The sequence below is a fragment of the Odocoileus virginianus genome, chromosome 19 (assembly GCF_023699985.2).
Source record: "Odocoileus virginianus isolate 20LAN1187 ecotype Illinois chromosome 19, Ovbor_1.2, whole genome shotgun sequence".
Classification (NCBI taxonomy): domain Eukaryota; kingdom Metazoa; phylum Chordata; class Mammalia; order Artiodactyla; family Cervidae; genus Odocoileus; species Odocoileus virginianus.
The window spans coordinates 38,882,940-38,908,449 of NC_069692.1; the positions used below are offsets into that span (position 1 = coordinate 38,882,940).

At 37.4% G+C, this 25,510-nt stretch overlaps 1 pseudogene; it reads right to left on the minus strand.

The window, feature by feature from the left end:
• Nucleotides 1-492: 492 nt before the first annotated feature.
• Nucleotides 493-25,510, minus strand: part of LOC139029723 (activator of 90 kDa heat shock protein ATPase homolog 2-like) — a 31,331-nt pseudogene continuing 6,313 nt past the window's right edge.

The following is a 25,510-nucleotide window of genomic DNA, read 5'->3' on the forward strand; positions in this document are numbered from 1 at the left end:
AAAGGCATTATTAATGTAATCAATTACATCAATAAACCAAAAAAACACATGGTTTTATCATTAGATGTAGGAAAGCATTTGGTAAAATCCAACACCCATTCATGATAAAAACTCAGCAGACTAGGGATAGAGAATAATATCCCCAACTTAATAAATACTCTCAATCAAAAACCTACAGCTAGTATCAAATCTTTCCCTCTGGTACAAGGCAAGGATATTTTCCCAACTAACCCTTTTTCATCATTCTACTGGAAGTACTAGCTAATGAAATAAGAAAAGGAAATAAGAGATATACATCATGGGAAGTAAGAAATAAAACTGCCTTTGTTCATAGAAGACAGTTGTTCAGAAAATCCAAATATGTGGAATTAATATGTGATTATAACAAGGTTGTAGGATACAAGGTAACGAATGAACCTCTTTCACATAAAGCCTGGGCACCTCTCAATTGGCTGTTTCCACACAGGCCCCTGGGTGATTGGGCTTCTTATGCTAAGAACAGACCTCTGTTCTCTGGAAATTTAGAGGCAACTGATCAGTGCTTATATCTCCCTTTGTGAGGGCTGCCTGAATCTCAGGGAGGTCGTCAGAAGCACAGAATCTTCCTGAATCATGAAATTTTGCACAGATATAAATTTTGAGATTGAAGGAAATTTTGGAAGAATTGTTTTCATTTAGGGACTGAGCAAGTTTATAGTAGAGTCATGGATGAACAAATCCTAGTCCAAGAACTCCTGGGAAACTTTGAGGTTTTACCTCAGAGACCATGTGGTTTTGTTCATGAACCTTGTGAGTTTTCTAAACTGATCCTTACATTCACAGAAACCCTTTTCTCATTTTATGCAGAGCCTTCGAACTGAGCTGGGTCCAAGTCTGGCCCCTTCTGTGATTATTTCCAACCCTCTAGTAAGCACCAGACCTCCCTATGCACAGATGGAGATTCCATGACCGTGCTGGAACACTGAAGGACAGCCAAGGGCTTTATTTCATAGTTATTTGTATGGTTTCTTCACACTGCAGGAAGGCAAGAATGAGGTTTGTTAGTGAGTACTGTGATCTCACAAATGAGGCCCAGACCAGTATTAGCTGTAAATCTGGGCGTGGAACATGGGCCTTTTGCTTCACAGTCTAATTCATTATGTAGTTTTTGAACTCTTTCCTATTTAAAGCTAATATATTATTGATATCCTCCTAGTATTCACAGAAGAGAGAGAATGAAGGGGTTGTTAAAAAACTGTAATCTGAACTCTGAAAGGTTTCTTATAATGAATGGGCTATTTTCTTTCTGGGTTCAGTTTCAAAATGTAAACAAAAATGACTACTACATTGTAAAGTATTACTAGTACAGTAAACACTGTGCTTAATATTTTTTTCCTGAACTTTTAGCAGAACAATTTAAATACATAGTAAGATTGTTGTTCTTTTCAAGTAAACTTAATGAGCAGTCAGGTAGAACTTAGCTACCAAAACATAAAGGCACAAAGGAAAAAAATATATATATATATGTTTTAGAGGAAAAAGACAAGAATTTTTTTTAAAGGAATAGAAATGCCATTTATTGTTTCTTTGTCTTCCTGAACTAAAACTGCAGATGAAAGTAAGCTTTCCTAGAATAAGCTTAGATTGGGAAACAACTATCTGTACTCAGGGCCTCAGTCTATTCCCAGAGGACCATCTATTGGCAGTAAGGTTAATACTTGATTTCAGGTTGCTTGCCTCTTTTAACTAAATGCAAGGTCTAGTCATAATGAAGATTCAAAAATATTTTAAATTCTGTATAAGTGCATGGATTTCATCCAATATGAATTAAGAGTCTTCTTTTTTAAAAATAATAATAGGGAATATGTTAACTTGACACTTTCTGATTACAAAAAGCATGTCCTTATAAAATCTTCTAACTAATTCAACCACCTAGGGTAGTCTTCTGCAGTAAACGTTTTGTTTTTGTTTTTCATTTATTTTTATTAGTTGGAGGCTAATTACTTTACAATATTGTAGTGGTTTTTGTCATACATTGACATGAATCAGCCGTGGATTTACATGTATTCCCCATCCCAATCCCTCCTCCCACCTCCCTCTCTACCTGATCCCTCTGGGTCAGTGGACCAGGCCCGAGCACTTGTCTCATACATCCAACCTGGGCTGGTGATCTGTTTCAAAATGCTTCTCTGCCAACCAAATCTCATGTTTCCTTCTTTACAGATAGGAAGTCCTTTACATTTCAATTGCAATTCCATTTTCCTTGGATGGGGTACAAAATTTAGTTCAATTTCTGGCCAGTTCCTACATCTCTGTTTTGTGATTATATTTTCATTCGTTGACAATTCCATATATTTACTGGTGATTTTCCCATCAAACATTTGTGATTTCCCTGCCTTTTCAGCTTCTAGTACAACAGGATAATTATAAAATTTATGCACCAGACCTTCACAGTGAAGACACCATTTAGCTTCTCTATAGATGTGTCAAATAGTTCCATCATGTGCAGTGCCACAGTGGGAATCATTATGCCTGATGCCATGAAACCTGAGGCCTGCAAGGTATTCTCATTCACTTGCCTTTTAAAAAGTGACAATTCCTGAGATGTTGGTAAATTCATTCCCATCTTAAATTCCTTACTAAGTGCCGTTGTGCATATGTGTGCTGAGTCGCTTCAGTAGCTCAAACAGTAAAGTGCCTTCAGGTAAGCTCAAAAAAACCTTCCTGCTCTTGGCAGTGCCTGCAGCTTTATTAAGGTCCTTTAAAAAAAAAAAATTTGTTTTGCTCATATTTGCCTCGGTGTCATCTACTTCATTTTCTTCAGAAAGTTTGAATATTTTAATTAATCCCTGGTGCTTTACATTAGATTCCTTAATTATACTTTTTCTAGCCTGGTTTAGTGTTCCACTCATAAAGTAGAATCTGCTTTCCTTTCCAGCTGCTTCACAAAGCCTCACCTTCTACCCACTTTAGCTCACTGATTCTGCAGCAGCCAGCCTGTTGTCTACAGCAGTGCCCACCTGCAGCTCGTAGAGCTTCCCCTCAGATCAGCCGGTGGCATCCTTCTCTGTCCATGGCCAGATGTGAGTCTGTCCTCCCACTCCACCGTGATCCTAGGCAGATCCCCTTTTCCTGCTTCATCATGTCTGCACAGGTGCTCCAGCCTCTTTCAGATTCAGTACATGACCTGTCCCGGGGAATGTTCTATGAGCTCTTGAGAAGAATGCCTATTCTGTTGCTTTTGGGTGGAATGCTTTGTATATGTCTGTTAGACATCTGGTCTAGTGTGTAGTTTAAGTCCATTGTTTCCTTACTGATATTTTTTGGTCTGGATGATTGAAAGCAGAGTATCAAAGTCCTCTACTATTATTATATTGGTTTCTATTTCTCTCTTCAGAGCTGTCAATGCTTGCCTTATGTATTTAAAAATTCCAATGTGGGTACATAGATATTTACAAATGTAATATCCTTTTATTGGGTTAACCCCTTTGATACTGTATAATGACCTCCTTTACCTCTTATTACAGATTATTTTATCTGATATAAATATAGCTACGCCTACCCTCTTTTCAGTTTCATTTGCATGGAATATCTTCTATCCCTTCACTTTCAGTCTTTCTATGTCCTTAAAGCTGAGGCCTCTTATAGTTATCATATAGTTGAATGTTGCATTTTTTTAAATCCATTTAGCCATTCTGTGCCCTTTAATTGGAGAATTTAGTCCACTTACACTTAAAATAATAATTAAAAAGGTAAGGACTTATTTTTGGCATTTTATTAGCTGTTTTGGGAGTATTTTGTAATTCCTTTGTTTCTTTCTTCTTCTCTCGCTCTCTTCTGTTGTGATATGACGATTTTCTGTAGTGGCACACTTAGATTCCCTTCTCTATATCTTTCACGTATTTACATAGGTTTTTGCTTTGTGATTACGATGAGGCTTACAAAAAATATCTCATGTTTATAATGGTTTATTTTAAGCTTTAACAACTTAGCTTTAAATGCAAAATAAAGCTTTACACTTTTACTATCCCACCCATGCACACATGGATTTTATCATTTTGATGCTAAAACTTGCATCTTTTATCTTGTGTATCCATTAGCAAATTATTATAGTTATTTTTAATACTTTATCTTTTAACTTTTATATGAAGTGGTGATTAATTTATTCCATTAACATTTTAATCAGAGTTCATTTTATTTTCACAGGAAAATAATTGACATATTAGAACAGAATTAAATCATGTATTTGTCCAGATTTTATCTGCATTTATTATATAAATCATGCAAACATTTTATTAAGTCATTGTGCAATATTAAAAAACTGTTATTACTGATCAATATTTATTGAAATTCTAAGTATTACTGCTCTATATTCAATGATATGCCCTAAACATTGACCTTATATTTAACTTGAAACCTACATAAGGTATTTCTTTAACAAGAAAAATTTTTATAATAAAGTATGGCTGAGATATTCAGCTGTAACACTGATATATGGACAATACCATTGAAATTATAATAATGGACTGAATATGAGATTCCAAAAGAAGATGATGTTTCATCCTGAACCACCTGTAGCAACTTGTGTTTGCAGGGCACTTTCCCAGGTTGGATTTACACTCTGTGACTCAGGATTCTTGACAAAGATAACTTCCCAATGTGGGAGAAATATTTTTAACAAAACAAAACATAGCGAAAGATTTTTAATAATATGTTCTAACAAACTGAGTTAACTGAATTTTATGCCTCATCTTTTTCTCTAATCAATTTTAGATTCATTCTTTGTAGAATCCTAGACTATATTTAAGTGTTTCTCAAGATCATGTATAGATCTTGGACTCGAAGCTCATAGAGAAGTTGGCCCAAGTCCTGATACTATCTTTTAGCAGGCTTATGAGTTCAGAAAAGTTATATAACTTTCAAAATCTGCTTTTCCTCATGTACATATATAGAGATAATAGATAATAGTACCTGCTTCATAGAACTGTGGTGATAATAAGAAATTGCATATAAATGTTTAACTCACGCCTGATATTAGCTATTCTATTATTTATTTATTTGACAATGCTCCTTCCTCCAGCGGTTTTCAGAGACATTGCAAATAAAATCAACTGGATTCACATACTTAGAATTCAGTCCATTCCATTGTATGCTCATGTCTACACAAAGCTACGGATAGAACTGGATCTTGAAGTTGGAATTCAAAATGGAAGATCTGCTTTGCTGTGTATATGACAAGGTACACAAATGTATTTTCACAGGCCTAGCTTCCAGCTGCATTTACCTTCTGTAATACAGATACAAATTAATTTAGATTTTGTTGCAAGATAAACTGCATAGGTGGCATGATTTGAAGCAATTGCGGTGGGTGACTTTTGAGAAAGCTAAGTCAAATGAAATGTTTCTCATTATGGGTTTATTCTTGAGATATAAAATGCATTTTAAGAAGACAGTCTGAATGTATTAACTTCTGCATTTGCCCCTTTTAATTCTCACTTTCAAGGCAGGCCCAGGTGAGAATATCTAAAAGGAAGTGAGTCTTATGAGTACACCCTGTGTCATACTCTTGGCTGTACAAGTTATTTGTTCTTGAAAGGATAATTAAACTGGCCTTATCCAATGTCTCTTGCACATTACATGTGTGCATTTTTACAAAGGGAAAGTAAGACCTGACTGCACAGCATAATTATAAATGGTAATAGTTACATTTTCATCATATTTATGCAATAAATAAGTCTGTCAAGCCTAGAGTTTGGAATTTGTAGTATTGCTTCCCTCCTGTACTGATATAATTTATTTTGCTCCTCTGCTAATGAGGCTGGCTTTAGATCGCCGTGAGCACCAGTCTCAAATAAAAATTAAAAGTCAGTATATTACATTTCTCCTTCTGTTCCTTCTGCATATTACATTGCTCCATAAGCTCATTGATTCTGGAATTCTATCTCTCCTTTGGCACAATTTTCCTCTGTGGTATGATGCTATGAATATTTATGGCACAATAAAAATAATATAATAATAAGCATTTTTCTAAACTTGTGCTGCATATATCTTCAGACAGGAGCTGGGAGGGCTATATCTGTTACCTCCCACTAGAGAAGATCTTTATGTCCTGTGAAATAGCTGGCTGTCCCAAAGACCTTCACTTCCACGTGAGTTAAATGGCTTCTGTACTGACAAATTCCAAGAGGAATTTTTGTTCTTCCATATATAGTTTAGGCTCTCATCATCTCTGAAACACTGCCAGATTTTCCTTACATTGAATAGGCTTCGATTGATATCCTTATTCATCCTTCCTGTGTCAACCACTACAATTCATGCTTTTATAGCCACCTTAAATCTTTACTCTGTAAAATTCCAGGGTCCAGAATACTCTGAGCAGACTATTACCTTGCCCAGTGAAGCGGGACTGCCTTTCAGTCACTCCTCCTCCATCACCTTAACTGACGGCATTTCTTTTCATTTATATATTTAACTCAAATTGTTTTCTTTTTTCAAATATTTGCCACACTCTCTCATTCCAGTCAGTTTCCCCAGCTTGATATCTGCTGAGCTGTACGCAATGTTCCTAATTCTCTGACTTTGTATTTTGCCCCATGTGAGACTCCCATTTATCCTCTGAAAACATCCTTCTTATCTGTGTAATTAAGATAGTTAGAATTCATTCCATTTCCCATTAACAATTACCAGAAAAAGAGGTTTTTAAGCTTTGTCAACTGTTAAAGAAATACTGAGGCTCATATCATATGAACATTCTGATATTTTATTGTAAAACTTATGGGAATTATTTTAAAGCTATAAGATACTGCCAAAAACTTTCTTCAACATTTGAGATATATGTGTGTGTTTATGTATCTGTAAGAGAAAAGAGACAGAGACAGAAACAAAAACACAGACAGAAAATGCCCTTTACTACGTTTTCATATGGAAACACAGTTATCCATGAATTTCTCACATTTCTGCACATCTTCTGAGCAGAGGCCTAGGCCTTTGTTCTGGATTATTATTTCAAGAATGTTAGTATAGCAAACAGCATCAGGAGATAGATAGTTTCTCCCCCTGGAGCAAAAGGCAGGTTTATTTTTTGTTCTGGGTTTTGTTTCAGGCTTCCCAGATAACTCAGTTGGTAAAGAATCCACCTGCAGTGCAGGAAACCCGGGTTTGATTCCGGGGTTGGGAAGACCCGTTGGAGAAGGGAAAGACTACCCACTCCAGTATTCTGGTCTGGAGAATTCCGTGGACTGTATAGTCCGAGTTGGACACAACTGAGAGATTCACTCACGTGTTTCATTGTTTTTGTTGTTCTTATTTGTTTAGGTTGCTGTCCAGTGTGATGAAAACATGTTTGTCTTTGGGTAGAAAGCAGGCATATCTTTTACTTATTCCAGAGAGTTTGGTTTCTCTGACTCATGTTTTGTCTCATATTGTAACCATGTGCAAGATGTCAACTGAATCTCTTCGTGCTGCACTATGGGAATTGGAACTTGGGGAACCTGTGTGAATTCTGACACTCTGGCTACTACTGTCAGTAGAAATTAAGTCCTTTGTCTCTTATCCCAGGGGGTTGTTTTTTCACTTATTTACTTTTGTGTTCTCTGAAAATCTATAACAGAGAGTAAGTTGCTAGTCAAGTAAAACCTCAAACCCCTCCAATTTTCTGATGGATGAGAGGCTGGCAGAGATATGGCTTTCTGCAGGAATAAAGATAAAGGTCTTGTGGGATGGTTAAAAGGAGAAGAGGAAAGTTCATGTATGATCAAGTGGGTATAAAAAAAATCCTGCATTATATTTCCTTTTAATTAACAGGAATTGTGGAGATGGTTTCAGGTCGAGCACTAGGAGGTAAATGTAAACACAACCTCAAATGATGCCGAAGGTACTGCTTATTCTCTTCTAAGAGCAAAAACTGAAGTTTCTCAGCTGGATCATCCTCAGGCAGAAATTTCTACCACCATTCGTTCCAAAGAAATGGACTGAAGAGACTTCATTACCACAGAGGGGAAAAGCAGACAAACCATTAGAATTTGGTTGGCTTGGCTAAGGAGATGAGACATGGGGATATAATACTTGACTTCGGGCATGTGATGGCTGTTAAGGCAGACTGGCTATAGAAGGGTTACTTATGGCTTAATCCTTTCTACAATCTAGCAGGCCAACACTAGATCCTTTCAGAGATCACAATAAATGGTCTCAGGGCTTTGTGCACTGGGCCTTTGCTACCATGAGGGGAATTCCTGGTGAGAAAGAAAACTCCTTTGGGAAACCATAGATGCAGCGTTGACAAAGATTTGGGCTCTAACTGCCCTGGGTGAGCTTTACAATGCTGATGAAAGTGACTCACTAATGAATAAGAAATGGACCCAAAGAAACCTGGTAAGTTTGCTCAGCAAGGATGCCACCTTGGAAAACTCCCTTAGGCCTTACATTGAAACTGGGCAAGAACTTAAGTTGTTATTTTCACAATGCAACTTCAGATGTTCTCGATTAAGGTAGAATCCAAAATGTTTCCTCTGTGTATGTAACAACCACATCAGCCAAGTAGAATAAATCTCACAGCCTCAACCAGGCAATGTGACTATGGCAGTTGGATCAAAGTTTCCCCAAAGCTAAAATAGTTGGTGTCAGTAGTTATAAACTTGGCCTCGTTTATGACTTTGGGTGGATTGAAAACATTGAAGCTTCATTTGGTTGAGCTGTATGTAGGCACCACTCTGCTCACAACTGAAAGTAAACATGACCTGACTTTTGTTTACCCCAGACTCTCTGATTCCACCCTCTTGATTAACCTGATTTCAACCGCTTTAAAGAGAAAGGTGATTTTGGATGAATTTTAGATGTCCCCAGTTCTGTGAAAAACCAAAGGCTATACATATCCAAGTCTACAGGGGAATTTGGAGGAAGGAAGAAATTCAAATGTGTGTGATTCTGTTGGAGAAGAGTGCATGCATGATCAGTTGCCAAGTCGTGTCTGATTCTTTACAACATCGTGGACTATTCTGTCCGTGGGATTTTCCAGGCAAGAATACTTGAACCTGAGACTCCTGCATTGGCAAGCCGATTCTTCACCACTGAGCTACCTGGGAAGCCCTGGGAGAAGGGTAACCGAGTCCCAGTTCCTCCTGGTTCTATAGTTACAGGGATACCCAGTTTCAGGTATTGCAATTTGGACGAAGTACACATTGTGTAAAGAGAGTTAATATGTCCTTGTGGATGTGGCCTTTTTGATCAATTCAATGTACTGTTGTGATTTCTGCTCCTAAATGTACGATTATATTAGTTTATATGTGTTTACTGTGAATACTTATAAAATCCAGAATATATTCTTCCAATTAGGAGGTGTCATATATAGAAAATCACTATGGAGCATGTAAATCACTTCCAAACTCCTCTGCCTATCCACTCCAAGGTGGTCCAACAGAAACAATATATAATCCAAGGATAAAAAATAGAAATCACAGTCTTAAGGTCTTAAAAACAGCAAGGATGGATCACAAAATCAACACAACAATCCTGTGTAGCCAGTGAAAAATCATAATGGAAGATGGAGTCTTATGGTGGCTTATTACCAACTGAATCTTGTTATTGCTACTATAGCCCTGCAAATAAATTCATTGGCATACTGTGTTAGACATTGGCAACACCATCTTTTCCATCCTGCTGTCACCTAAGGTTCAAGACCAATGTCCCTTCACTCAGCAAGGCCTTCAAATATACATTTACAGCCCCCCCCAAGGGGTACCTAAGCTCCCCTGTCTTTTCCTTCAGGGCATGGCCCAGATAACACTAATATCTCTATCATATGAAGTCTGAAATTTTCACTAAATAGATGACAACCTGCGGGTCAGCAAGTTTGAGGCTTCAGTGTGAACAGCCTTAACTTCAGTGTTACCACATTTCTCCCAGCAAGAGTGGCTGATAAACTCCAACATAATTTAGAGGCTTGATAGCCAAGGAGTATCTTGGGATTGTGTGAGTGTATATCAAAGCTCTCAAACCCTCTGGCAATGAAGGAAAAACTACCTTCTCTTTGCTACTCCTCACAGAGAGATTCAACAATTTACAGAATTCTTTGAATATTATTGGGCTTCCCTGGTGGCTCAGATGGTACAGAATCTACCTGCAGTGAGAGAGACCTGGGTTTGATCGCTGTGTTGGGAAGATCCCCTGGAGAAGGCAATGGCTATACCTCCAGTGTTTGTGCCTGGAGAATTCCGCGGACAGAGGAATCTGGCAGGCTACAGTTCAGGGGGTTGAAAAGAGTCCAACGCAACTGAGCGACTGACAATTTGAGTATTAAAGACTGTACACGTCTCAAGTGGGCATTCTGTTTGTAACATTATATTGGTTAGTTTAAAAACACTCATCCTTTGATGGGAAGCAGACCAAAAGGGTGGGTTGGAAGCTATCCAGGGAGCTTTGCATGGTCTCTCCCAACTGACCTCCATGACTGATGATATTGCTGAGCAGAATCCCTGGCAAAGAAGGGTACCCTCTATCTAGAGATGCCTCATGATAACAGTGACATAGCTAAGACACAAAAATAATGACCACTTGGTTGAGAACATTGCTTGCCACGATCCCCTACAGTAGACCACAACTGGTCAGAGCGAGAGACACAACAGGGCTCTGTAAATTCTATTAAACTGCCTTTGTCACTTTTGCATCTATCCCTTCTGAGTGTGAGTAGGGAATAGTTGAGAAAAGATGAAGTTGCAGCTATTGTAATGTGACATAGATATTTTATGGCAGTGGAGGAAGAGCATCATTCTGAAACCTGCAGATGGAACATCTTAGACTGTGGGAGGCATGGATGAGAAAGTGACATTATGATTTTTTTTTTTTTGTTCTTTCAGGCTCTCCCTAGAGTCTTCCTCAAGAAAAATGCATCGCTCCCAAATTAATGAGCACTTAAATTTAATTGATTTCAGGATCTGTTATTCCCCAGCAAGCAGGTCTGGTACCATCTGATTGCCAAATTTCTTAAAATGACCAAAAAGTCTACCAAAGGGGCAGATAACAGTCCTATTCTCTACAATTCACAATAAAATTCCTGTCAATGCCTTTAGTATTCACTTCACCCTGTGACAAGTACTGTAGTTCAGTGATGCTCCAGAGTGTATAAAAGCTGCCCAGCTGATGAGGCAGATAAGCAGGAGAGAGTGGGCTCACTGTCCTTAGGCATCACCTTCAAAAACAATAACTAGACTCAGTTTTTCAAACTGAATTGAGAACCCTAAAGTCTCCTAGCTGGGTATGAGGCCACCTTGGAACAGAGTCAACTTATGTTCCTAGATGATGTAGGCCAGGGGTCTCCAACCTCCGTGATCTAGTGCCTAATGATCTGAGGTGAAGCTGATGTAATTATAAGAGAAATAAAGTTCACAATAAATGTAATGTGTTTGAATCATCCCCTCCACCCCCATGCCCCCCGCCCTTGCCACATCTGTGGAAAAGTTTTCTTCCACGGAACTAGTACGTGGTGCCAGAAACACGGGATGGCTGATGTAGACCCTCTTTAGTGAGTCCAGTAGCATTTCTTTTAGGGCATATGTACCCTTAGGACTATATGTCTTGTGTGGAAACCCAAACATTAGCTTCTCTCCCCTAAATGTTGATTATAACCTTAGGAATGGTCATCAAAGACCTCCAAGTTTTTAAGGAAAATGCCCCTAGGATAATGTAGGCCTTGAATGACTGTACCATCTTCCCAAAATGATGACTTGGGAAGCTTCCTGGATGGGGAACTGACTTATACTTGCACCCACCGCATTGCAGTCAGCTTTCCCTACAATATGTGTTGTCCAATTATAAAAAGTGATATAAAATTTGTCTTCGATATTAGTTGAGGTGATCAAAGGCACTGCCGCAGTCCTGGAATGTATTCAGATTAGTAGTAACTCAGTGATCAAGCTTGTGATAGATGATATTGCCCCTAAATTTGCTCCTTGAGTGCCAAGGAAAAGTCTGTGTAATTTCTAAAACTCCTGCTTATCTGGACTAAGGCCATGGGACAATTTGAAAAGTCAATGTGGAATTAAAGGAAAATAAAAAAACCACCTAGATTTCTGAGGTAGATCCAGATGGTTTATGAGATTTGTTCAGCTGGTTGAGGGACAGTTGAGGGTAATAATGCATATTTCCTCATCCAGCTGCTCAGAGTCCTGTTGATATCCGCCTTAACGAGATGTGATATGAGCCAAATTGAACAGATTTAGTCCTAATCTCTATCAGCCAGATTAATCATGTGGCTGACAGAGGGTTGTACTCCGAGGAAAATTTTCCAGCTATCAAGACAGTTTCGGATGGAGAGGTAGATACCATTAGAAGACTAGTCTCCATAGATCTTGAATGTTTATTGCTCAGTATGCCAAAGATAGTTTTTCCCCTGGAGGCAAAGGTCAGACAGGTTTACTGCCCATTATAAAAGATTCAGTTCCCTGAGGTTGGAATCCCACTCCTGTCACGCAAACCACTGTGTGGGTGCAGGCACGTGGCTCAGTCTGCGCTGTCTTATGGGACACCACCACACATGCTGACAACTGCTATTGCTGTGAGTAATAAACACCTTTTCTTCTGCAGCCTCCTGTCTTCTGCCAGCACCCAAGAACTGTGGCATGCTAACGTGGCATACAGAGAGAGTAACATCTCAGAACCTTCCATGTTTTTGTCACATATAAAATTACGAACATATACTAATTATGATTTCACTTACATTAAAGAGAGTGAGAGAGAAAAAAAAAACCTCAGTCTACAGATCTTGTAGCTAACATTTTCAAGGCACACTGGGCTTTAATTAAGTGAGCAAATGAATGTGATTAAATAGATAGCAATTCAGCCCTCCCCTGAAAAGAAATTCTGGTTTGTACAAGAACATTTATTTTAATATGTTGGAGAAATTGATGAAGAGCATGGAAAATGCCCAATGACACAGATTATGCTTTGACATTTGTAGATAGTTCTAAGTCTGTGGATTGTTTAATTGAGAACCTTGCTCTAAGTGAATTTACTCCCTTTCTAGGTGAGTATGCTATTCCCAGGCCAACCTGCTGGCACCTCCTAGGAAAGACATAATAGGTTACAATATCCTTTCACAGAATTCTAGGAAATGCAACATACTTGTAATCAGAACACTGGAATATTTGAAGATGATTCATTACTAGGTAGATGGGTATATACTGCTGCTGCTGCTAAGTCGCTTCAGTCGTGTCCGACTCTGTGCGACCCCACAGATGGCAGGCCACCAGGCTCCCCCATCCCTGGGATTCTCCAGGCAAGAACACTGGAGTGGGTGGGTATATACTAATATAGCATAAATCTAGAATCACATGAATCAGATACATTTCTAAATTAATTTTGACTTCACAGATTAGAAGTCAGGGGAAATAGCTTGTTGAAATTTTAAAAGTATATACAGTATCCAACTAATGAATTTGCTAACAGTTGTTCTCTGTCCATGGACATGAATCTAGCATTTTATATGTGATTCACATGAAGTTCAAATGCCAGGTAGCCAAGAAATAGAAAATCATTATCCATTTGAAGTGAGTGATTTAGCCATTCTTCAAACACAAGTTGTGCAATGAAAAATTGCAAAGAACAGTTAAGTCAAATTTTAAGAAACCATTTATTCTATAATGCCTTATTCTTACAACAAAATGAACCATCACTTGTAATTCTATAATTCCTTTCAGAAATGTGTAAGGGAAAATGTACTTGGGAAAAAATACTCAACATTTTCTTCCCTGCTAGTATTAGGAAAGGTACTGACGGTAGGAAAAAGTTACTTGCTTTACTGAACCTTTGCTGCACCCAGAGCAGAAAATGGGAATAAAGAAAGGAAGTCAGCTCTCCAACCCCAGCTGCAGGCTGATGAATCACTTAGTGATTAATTGTTGCTCCTAGTAATTGAAATAATCATATTTCAGAGAGGGGGGAAAAAAAATTTGGTCTCTGAATTTTTTTCCTAAAATTATAATTGCTGCAATAGCAAAGACTTTTTTAAAGGAGGTATAAAGATCTTAACATAAAACTAAAAGGAATATAACTCCCAAGACTGACCCAACATCTGACATCAGGTTTGAAAAACTTCCCCCGGCTGTAAAAACCACTGCTCCCCTTTACACTAACTAGCTGTCTTGTTTTCCTATATAGTTTTCTTTTCAATAGAGTTTGCCATATAGAGAACACAGCATAAAGTAGGACATAAAACAACGATGAAAACTCCAAAAAGCCACTGAGTTCACATTTACTGCCCCCAAAATAGTATTTAAACTTTGTAATCGATGTTAACCTGAGTCAACAGGCAGGCTTTATCATGGGTGGAGTTCTAAATGTGTGCGGTCCTATGCCAAGAATTTGAGGAGTCCCTGCCTTCAGGGAGTTTACTGTCTAACTATGGAGGTGTAGTGTGTACAGAAAATGTTAGCAATAAGTATGGCGCATGTGAGCGTTACAGAAAAGATGTCATGAAGTTGGAAATTTGCATTTGGTGTGTACTTAATCTATTTAGTACTTTTCAAAGTGTTTTCATAGCTAATCCCCACAATGACCCTGAGATGAAATTATCATATCAATTTTAAGTGATCAATAAGTAGGATCAGAACGACTAAGTGATTTATTCATGTTCACACTGCTAGTAAAAGGTAGAGACAGTTTTCAAATGTGGTTCTCTTTCCCTCTGATTTTAAAAGGAAGAGAGAAAGGTATAACTCCATATTTTAAATACTTGGTGATAATAAAAGTCTGAAATAATAGCATTTATAGAATAGAATTATGAGAAAAAGCTGACATTAGAGTAGAGATGGGTTTATTTGTGTATATTGTTTCTGAAGCAATACTAGGGAATATAAGAAGAAATATTATTCTATTATTAGATAGAGATTAAAAACCCTAGTTAAAAAATCAGTCTTGGATATGTAGGTATGGTGTTCAACATTGTTTCAATGTAGACACAATGAATAATAATAATAAATGAGCAACTATATTCTTGATTCCATACAACAAAATGATGCCATCTGGAAATTCAAATTCTAAGAGGTGTAATGAGTAGTTGGCAAAGCGGACTGTAACGATTCCTCTTGTGCCTGTGCATGCATGCAACACCTCGTGTTAAAAATTGGAACCTATTTTTTCTCCCTTGGGATATGGGTTGGCTTTAGACTTAACTTGAGCAATGGCATGTGGGAAAAGTAACTCTGTGCTGTTCAGGTTCTAGGCTTTAGGAGACGTCGCAGCTGCTGCTTTCATTATTTTGCCACCCCGAGCCTTCTGGTGAAGAAGTCCAGGCTCTCCATCTGGAGAAGGAGGCTCCATCCAGCAGCCCAGAACTAAGGCCCCCAACACGGGAGGCCGACCACCCTGATCCTCCAGCCCCGCTGCCATCTGAGTGAGAGCTGCTGACACAACACGGAGGAGGAATCTCTGAGGAGCCCACTCAGTTTCTGAATCACAGAATCATGATTACACGTGGGTTTCATTTTAGTCCACTAGGTGTAGGGTAGAGTGTTACTGAGCACTGCTAAAAGAGAAGAGACTGACAGTAAATAATTACATAAGTATGTGCTTTTCTTCCTGACAGGAATTGAATCATTCTTTTAAGAAACATAAAACAGGGCTTGATAGAGAGCTGCCAAGGAAGCAGGAAAGAAGTCCTTGGATGGGCTGATCAGAGAGGGCTTCCTGAGGAGGTGGCGTCCGAGCAGCAAAGGAAGTTAGAGAACTGAGCGGCTCATGGTGAAGGACCATGAACATCAGGGGAAAGTAATTCCCCGATGTCTCATAATAGGCTATAACTGGCATACTCAAAATGAAATCCCCACCTGTGTATTGACACCGATACAGAAGGCTGTGCAGCATCTTTTCTTTTGTCTGTATTACTATTCGCACTTAAAAATGAATTCACATGCCATCTTCCTCTGAAAGGCCTGACTTCTCTACCTGAGAGGGTGTCCTCTTCTACATCACCATCTCCAGCCACATTTTCTTCTGGGAGAGTTGGAACATGGTATCCAGCTTATTTCCTTTTATCCAAACCTCATGCCACTAAACTTAAGCTTGTTTGACCTCTGTACTCACAATATGTATAATGTAGGTGAAATGACACTACTGCCTTGCCTCTATTTACATTACATTCACTACCTTTCTTTTATTATTATTCTTTTTTTTTAAGGCTTCCACTGGATACCAGCTTAAGCACATCATCAAAATTTTTATTGTATCACAAAAAGACTTTTTTTTTTGTTTGTTTGGCCAACGGCTGCTTAACCTGTCACTGAAAGGTAGCGACAAAGCTTTTATTAACCAGAAAATGTGCTGTGCTTCCTTCGGGAAGGTAAACCAGACAGCAGATACAGAAGCCTCGCTCATAGAGGGAGAAAGGAAACGGAAGGATTTTAAGAGTAACACCTGTCAAATGGAGCAGTAGTGTGTACTGCTTGACAAAATAGGCTGGTGACTGTCAAAACAAATAATACACCTTCCAGCTCTGACGAATGACAGAAGTACACCGGAAGACTTGAGGGAAGCATCCAACAAAATGCAAAATTGAAAGTAAAGTTGGAACGATCGGCGCAGCCTCCCAGCAGCTAAATTTCAAGTAATTTTGGAGAAACTCAACCCATTCACCAGGTTTCATGGCAGAGGGAAAAGTTCCCAAAACCCTTCTAATTGAGCATTCCTCTTTCGATAGGAAATCCCATCTCTTCTGATGGACTGCCGGGATGTTGTTTGCTGCTCTTTCAACACAGAAACAATCTTGCTGTGACTGTGGCGTTCTCTGTGCAGACATGCAGCTGACTGCCAACAATATCGCCAGGAGGAGCAGCCAGCACCCCTTGTTGTAGTAGTGGGGCTCACTGCAGAAAAAGCAGAGATCCAGGGAAAGGCTACTTCTAATTCCTTTCTGTGTCCATTTCCTCCCACTTGAGGTACCTCGCTTTCTTTTCCCGTAGCTCCTGAGAGGATCATCTTATTTTCTCTTTCCAGAAAGCAAGGTTTTCTAAAACAATTACAGAGCAAGCTGCCCAAGTGTCTGCAGATAATGTTATGACCCTTTCCAGGGGCAGTTTCATTGAAGCAAATTGTTTTTTGGAAGCCCTAAAAACCCTTGATAAATTTCTGCTCTAAAATTTAATAATACATTACAAGTGGAAGAATATATTGTTAGTGGAAGAATTTTAAACATCTCAAAAACATCGTTCTGCAAAAGCCCATCTTGCTTTAGAAGTTATCCACTTATGCCTCTAGTTCCAAGTGTCAGAGGTGAGAGGTGGTTTGTCCCTCTGCCTGACTCTCTTAATTGTATTTTTGTTCCCAGGCAGAGCTATTCTCTGGGCTCCTGAAGTCAAAGTGAAAGAGAAAGGAGGAAAAACACTACACAGCACCAACTCCCAAGGAGAAGCTGCTTCTAGAAATTATTTAGCCTACAGCAACATGGTTTGCTTTCTCATTTAATTTTATTTATGCTCTTCCATTATTTATTCTTTCTTTATCTGTTTCATCCATTATATTTATTGACTCTAGTTCCAAATATGTTTTTTTCATAAGAATCTAATTCTAAGTAAACAACTTAGAGATGTGAAAAAAGCAAAACATCGAATCTAAAAACATAAATTTAGCGCTGTTTTTTTTCCAGCCCAAAGTATTTACTAAAATCTGTAATTTAAGGAAAAAAAAACAAACCTGAACATTTTGTTTATTTTAAATGTTATCTTGGAGAGTTATACTAATCTAAAAACTGCATTCTATATTATTTTGATAGCCATATTTATTAAACTAAAACATCGAGATATACTCAGATCACAGAATGAATGTCAGAACTCAGGACCATATCAGATATGTGAGTAGCAAGTGACTGTCAAGATATGTCATAAGTGAAGTGAAAGATTCAGTTCAGTTCAGTTCAGTCGCTCAGTCGTGTCTGACTCTTTGCGACCCCATGAAAGATTAGTTCCCTCAAATTACCTTGACTCACAAATGGACAGGAATCAGGATGCCTTTACTATGTATCCAGTGATTTCAACATTCTAGGATGATTTTACTCACCAGACCATTGGTTGATCCATCCTACTCTGAGAGAGCGTGACCCAACCCAGTCACCATTTTGTCCAAGGAATCCTGCACTTCCTGCAGCAATTATTCTGGTTGGCAGGACTGTCTTCTTTAAAACCTTCTCTACTCATTATTCTTGCTGCCTCTGAAGGGTCAGTAATGTGTCTGCCAGTAAAGCATTGTCTCCTTCCATTTCCTATTCCCATAACCACAAACAGTAGAAGCAGTTCCCCAGTTGAGGAAAAAGCATGTGTTCATTAATAACCACACTAGTCTAGCAGCCAAGCCCTTGCTAATGCTCTGCTCATTTTTAACTTGGACTACTATAACCACACTCTGTTTTGTCTCCAAGGCTTTATTCTTCTGTCCAGTTTAAAATGATATGCATTCTACAGATCAAATCATTTTCTAGATGGATTTAAGTTATGCCCGTGCGAGGAAACAGCCTGGGCTTGGCAATGTTGTGATTAGGGAGTGTGGTGTGGAATAAGGAGGTGAGTGTCTAAAAAAGGCATGTAAATATACCATATGATGACAGGGACCCAGCTTTGTTCCATGTTTTATTTTTTTTTACTATTTCGTATTCCGGGAATCATGAACTCTCAAGATCTAATTGCAACTTTAATGACTACATTTGACAAATTATAGGAACTTTCTCTGCCTGTGTCCCACCTTATTACATAGTATTAAAAAATATTTTGTGTACATCAAGATGATTTGACTTACATACATTGTGAAATGATTACCACAATAAGTTTAGTGAATGCCCATCATCTCTTATAGATACAAAATTAAAAAGAAAAATTGTTTCCCTTGAGATGAGAACACTTAGGATTTACTCTCTTAATAACTTTCATATATGACATACAGTGGTGTTAATTATAATTATCATGTTGTATGTTACATTCCTAGTACTTATAATGGGAAGTCTGTACCCTTTGACTACCTTCATTCAATTCTCCTTCCCCCACCCCCACCTCTGGTAACCATATATCTGATCTCTTTTTCTACGAGTTTATTTGTTTTTGAAGTGTAATTGACTGACAATGCTCTGCTAGTTTCTGTTACACAACATAGTGATTTGACATTTCTATAAAAGGCAAAATAATCATCACAATAAGTCATTACGATCAATCACCTTTCAAAGATATTACATAATTATTGGCTATGTTCCCCACATCTTACATTTCACATTGGTGACTCATTTATTTTGCAACTGGAAGTTTGTACCTCTTAATCTCCTTTACCTATTTCTTTCACCCATTCACCCCTCTTCCTTCTGGCAAACACCTGTTTGTTCTCTGTATCTATAATTCTGTTTTTGTTTTGTTACTTTTGTTCATTTGTTTGTTTTTTAGATTCCACATGTAAATGAATTCATATAATATTTGTCTTTCTCTGTCTGACTTGTTTCATGTAACATAGTACCCTCTGGGTTCATCCATGTTTTTGCAAATGGCAAAATTTTATTCTCTTTTAAGGGCAAATAGTATTTCATTGTGTATAACACCACATCTTTATCCATTCATCTAGATGGATGCTTAGATTGCTTCTGTATCTTGGCTGTTGTAAATAATGCTGTGTTGAACACAGAGTACATATATCCTTTCTAATTTGTGTTTTCACATTTTTGGATAAATACCCAGGAGTGGAATTCCTGGGTCTTATGATAGCTCTATTTTTACCTTTTTGAGGAATCTCCATAATGTTTTACATAATGACTGTACCAATTTATATTCCCATAAAAAACTCAGGAGAGTTCCCTTTTCTTCACATCTTCACCAACATTTGTTGTTTACTGTCTATTTAATAGGAGCCATTCTGACAGGTGTGAGCAGATATCTTATGTTGTTTGACTTGCATTTCCCTGATGATTAGTGATGTTGAACACCATTTCATGTCCCTATTGACCATATATATGACTTCTCTAGAAATATGTCTATTTGGATTCTGTGCCTATGTTTTAATTGAGCTTTTTATGTTGAATTGCATGAGTTGTTTGCTATACTTTTGATATTAATCCCTTTTCTGATATATTGTTTTCAAATATATTCCCCCATTTAGTAGATGTACTTTTTGTTTTGTTTCTTTTGCTGGGCAAAAATCCTTTTAGATTGATGTAGTTCCATTTGTTTATGTTTTTGTTTCTCTTGCCTGAGGAGACAGGTCTAAAAAAATACTACTAAGACCTATGTTAAAGAACATACCACCTCTGTAGACCTCAATTTTTTACAATGCTCTATGTCAATTATGTCTTAATAAAACTGGAAGAAAAAATAACGATTTTTAAATTTAATAAATAAATAAATAATTGAGAGACCATCCATAATATAGAAAACTTGTAAAGACCTGAATGTAAGGCAAAGTTCTTATATTAAAGAGTAATTTGGGAGAAATCTGCCTTATATTTATTTATTATCACATTTTTTAGTATGTAGTCCACCAAAATCTGCAGATAAAAAAACAGTAAAAGCAAGAGGTACTTGAGACAGTGATAGAAAAAGAGTAATTGTCTGCTACCCATGGACATCATTCATCTCCTGGCATCCTAGAGGTTTTTGTGGCTTATATTTTGAAATTACTGTAGCCCTCCAAGAAAGAGTTAATTCATTACCAAACAGTGAGCCATCTCCTGTCTACTGAATTGTAGAATCAGAATAAGTACTATTTTATCAAAAGAACATTGGCTGTCGCCTAGCGTTAATCACTTTCAGAACAATTATGATTTATTTATTTCCAGATTCCATTTTAGCAACTTGGAGCCTTACCTCATATGTAAGATTATTGCTGAAAACAATGCTTCTCCAACTTGTCTTCCCTCATGTTTTTTGTCTCTTAAAAAAAATTAATTGCATTCAAGCTAGTGAGCCTGTGAGCCTATGTTAGGCCTAGGCTACTTCAGATATTGTTTGTATATAATCCTACACAGATGTGGCGCCAATAGGAAGCTAGATCACAGTGTGCTTTTACACATCTTTTAGTTAAATTAAAAATCCAAAAGCTAAATCTTTGAATTTGACATTTCCTGCAGGCAATTAGAACCATAAACCAGTGAATAGACTATAGTCATCCATTTAAGTTGTTTGTGACCACTTATTTAGTCTTTCACTAAATATTTACAATGTCTTTTATCCTTGGATACAATATAATGATTTCATCATTTTAATAGCTCTTTACTCAAATGTAGCTGCATCCCACTTAGATTTTAGAGACAAGCATTTAAAATAGTTTAGACCTCATTAACCATTTGAGTAAAGCCCAAGAATGACAAAATATATAGCAAGAGTTCCTGGTGTTGAAATTATGATTTTAGTTTTGATTTATGTCTTCCCTCCTGAATCTTGCACTATTTACCAAACTCTTCTCTAAATGTTCAGATAAGGAGATATATTTACTCACTCACAGTAAGAAGAAGGTCAGTAACAGATCCCAGGTATCTGCATATAGATACAGGGTTATGCACACAAACAGGGCCTGGTTGATGAAATGTGAATGAACCAGTACAAAACCATGGCAGCTATAATGGAAGCAATGAAAACAATGTTCTCGGCAAGCTACGTGAATAACTTTGTTGTATACAGGAAAATATGGTATTATCTCATAAAACTCATTATCTTGTCATTTGCTTTTCCTTTTAGAGTCCTTCAAATGCCTGAATGTTCTTCCTCTTATTATTTTCCCTATGTATACTCTTACAGTTTCTGAAAAGATAACTGAGTTAGTATATTTGGTTACTATTTTTCTTCCCCTCTCCCTCCCATATAGGATGAAAACAAAATTTGGCTTATTTTCACACAGAAATGCACAGACTACATTAACTGGTTTTTTTTTTTTTTTTTTGTTTTTTGTATTTGGCTCTAGTACTCACAGGTTTTCACTTATATTAATTCTCAGTCTTTTGCATAAAAAAGAAATAAAACAATACTGACTGACATAGACACTATCAAAATAAATTTATAGTTACCTCCCCAAGGTGTACAGAGGATATGATCTATTAGGACTTTTGTACTAAGACTTTTGGCATTTTCCATCCATAGTAGTTGATCTCAAAGATTATTTCATAAATTGCTATCCTAAGGCACCTATCTAAAATGTTTTATAATACCTTGGTTGGATCATCAGTCAAGACATAGTTTATGACATGATGAGGTAGAATCAAAACGAAAAAAATGAAAGTTAGGAGATTTTTGGTTTATAATATACTGATTCTTAATGACGGTTCAAAGAAAACTGTTTATGTACAAAGGAGAAATTTTTATTTCTATCCCACAGCAGCGGGGGAAATACACTCATATATATGTAGGATTCCAGTGGTCATGTATGGATGTGAGAGTTGGACTGTGAAGAAAGCTGAGCACCGAAAAATTGATGCTTTTGAACTGTGGTGTTGGAGAAGACTCTTGAGAGCCCCTTGGTCTGCAAGGAGATCCAATCAGTCCATTCTAAAGGAGATCAGTCCTGAATATTCATTGGAAGGACTGATACTGAAGCTCAAGCTCCATGCTTTGGCCACCTGATGCAAAGAACTTACTCATTGGAAAAAGACCCTGATGCTGGGAAAGATTGAAGGCAGGAGAAGGGGATGACAGAGGATGAGATGGCTGGATGGCATCACCAACTTGATGTACATGAATAAACTCCAGGAGTTGGTGATGGACAGGGAGGCCTGGCATGCTGCAATTCATGGGGTTGCAGAGTCAGATACAACTGAGCGACTGAACTGGACTGAACTGAAACGTTCTGTTTAATAATAAAAACTACAAACAACAGGTCCTACTGTATAGCATGGAGATCTATACTTAACACCATATTATAAATCATAATGAAAAAGAATATTAAAAAACAATGCGTATATAAGTATAACTGAAGCACTTTGCTATACAGCAGAAATTAACATAATGTTATAAACCAACATTATTTAAAACAAACAAAAACTCAGTTACTTATTGACGTTAACACTCAATTTCCTTGTATTACATGACAATGAAATCTGCTGTATAATACTTTACAAACTTACTGAAAGTATAAAGTGAAACAATGGGCTTGGAAGAACTATGAAAATCAAAAGCAACGTGCAGTGAGAAGATGGCATCATTAATTCGCTGGTAGTGCTGGCAAGTGAGGATGTAGGAAGAGCATCTGTGTCTGCCTTTTGCTGCTGTTCTTTAGTCTCTAAGTCATCTCAGACTCTTTGTGACCCATGGACTGTAGCCCGCCAGGCTCTTCTGTCCATGGGATTTTCCAGGGAAGAATACTGTGCTGAGTTGTCTGACTTTAAAGGGCTGTCATACAGTGGAAGAATCAGACCCATAGAACGTCATGGGTAAAACAGGAGGCAGTTCTCAGCTTCCTTGGAACACAGTGGAACACTACACAGAAGAGATAATATCCGGACTTGATACTGGAGGTAAAGTCAGTGTTCTTTCATGTGCAGAAGAAAGGAAATAGTATTCTGCACAGAGGGAACAGATAAGCAAGAAAAATCGTAATAAACTCATCAAACGTGTGGCTGAAATGGGAGAATGGGAAGATAGTGAGCTGTAGGTGGCTGACGAAAAAATTGATGTATTAGGATCATTTATGTGTTAGTGTGATGAGTCAAGATTTCATTGCCTAATTGATTGGAGACTCAGGTTTTATTTACTTATTTATTTATTACTGACGTGATTAATTTACCACATTATATTAGTTTCAGTGTATGATAAAATGATTCAGTATTTTTACAGATTATGCTCCATTAAAGTTTTCTCAAGATAAGGGCTATAATTCCCTGTATTGTATATCCTTGTTGCTTATCTATTTTATACATAGTAGTTTGTACCTCTTAATCATGTAACCCTGTCTTGCCTTTCCTCTCTCCTTTCTACCTACTGGTAACCCCTAATTTGGAAACACTGGGGTGAGAAAGCTCTTGAATTTTTAGAATGGAAAGTGTGTAATAAAATATATATTTTTAAAAAAGTAATCTCAAATCAGTAGTGTGGACCTGTTATGGAAAGGATTGGCAAACAGACTAGAAAGAAAAATGGCTACAAATATACTACAATTATCCAGAAAGAAAGGGCTAACAACCCGTGTTAATCTGGCCCTACTAAATGGTGAAGGATAAGGTGCAGAGTAAGAGGTAGTGACATGTCACCACCTTTGACATTGTATTAAGGATTTTGATATATAACTTTTTTGATAATAAAATGGGAGTAATTCTCTAAACATGTACTTAAACTCTACCAGAATGAAAAGTATGCATTGCTCTATTGTGGTTCTCTGCAGTGTTTGCCAGGAAGTAGTTTATTTCTGATTTGACCCCCTCCCCCACAGTATATAAAGCATTTTCAAAACATGTAAAACAGATGCAAGCTAGCAGTCCTTTCCCTTTAGTAATTTCTGAGATGAGATATGGAAGATTTAGGAAAACTTCCACTGTGCCCCTCTCCCCTTCTTACCACACTCTCATTTGAACAGCACTCAGTCAAGTCCTGGGATTTCCGCAAGGGTCCTTCCTACATGATTGGCGATGCGGTCGTGAATCACCATGACATGCATCTCCCGAGTGTCTCCTTTTTCACCCAGTTCACTGATATACTTTGCTCAAGGGTGCAAATGTCCATGGCAAAAACTGACTTATCTCTTTCTCTTTGTTTAATGCATGACCTTAAAACGCCGGCATCATTGCTGTCTGGGCAGTTCATACTCTAACCTCCAATGAGGCAGGAATTGAGCTTAATTAATTCCCGTTTATAACAGCACTGCCTTCTAAAAATACAGACATTTAATAAATGTTTTGGTGATAATGGAATAATTTATCTCTTCTAAGGAGCATCCCTTTCAACTGAACCAAGAACAGCATACACTGTACTGGTTTACGGAGGATAAATGTAAGTCCATGACAATTAAAAATGATAGGAGGAATAAAAACTCATCTATCTGCCTAATGACTATATTTCAGTGGTGAAGATTTGATAATTCTAGTGAAGTTGTTAGTGGAAGAGCCTTTTATTTTAGCACATTTAAAAAATTCAGGGAAGTCTGACTGCTCGTGCTAGCTCTATAGTGTCAAGTCAATTTAGGCATCTCAGTGAACTCAGGAAAAGGACATGGCCTGTATTTTCACTTTAAAACAAAAGAAAACTTGATTTGTTTCTGTTTAATTAGCTCAAACTTAGCTCAAATTTTTAATATGTTACACAAATCACAGAATTTAAGTTCACCCTTATATACATACACACAAAGACATACACACAGGCGTGTGTATGTGTGTGTGTATATATATATATATATACATATATATGTCTATACATATATATATGTCTATACACATATATACTTTATACATAAATACACATATATACATGTATATGCATACATACATATATAAATATACACATGTATAAATTATATATGTATATCATATATATGTATGTATGACCTTATATAAGATATATATGTATATCTTCCCCTTGGAAAATAATCATTTTTATGTGTTATT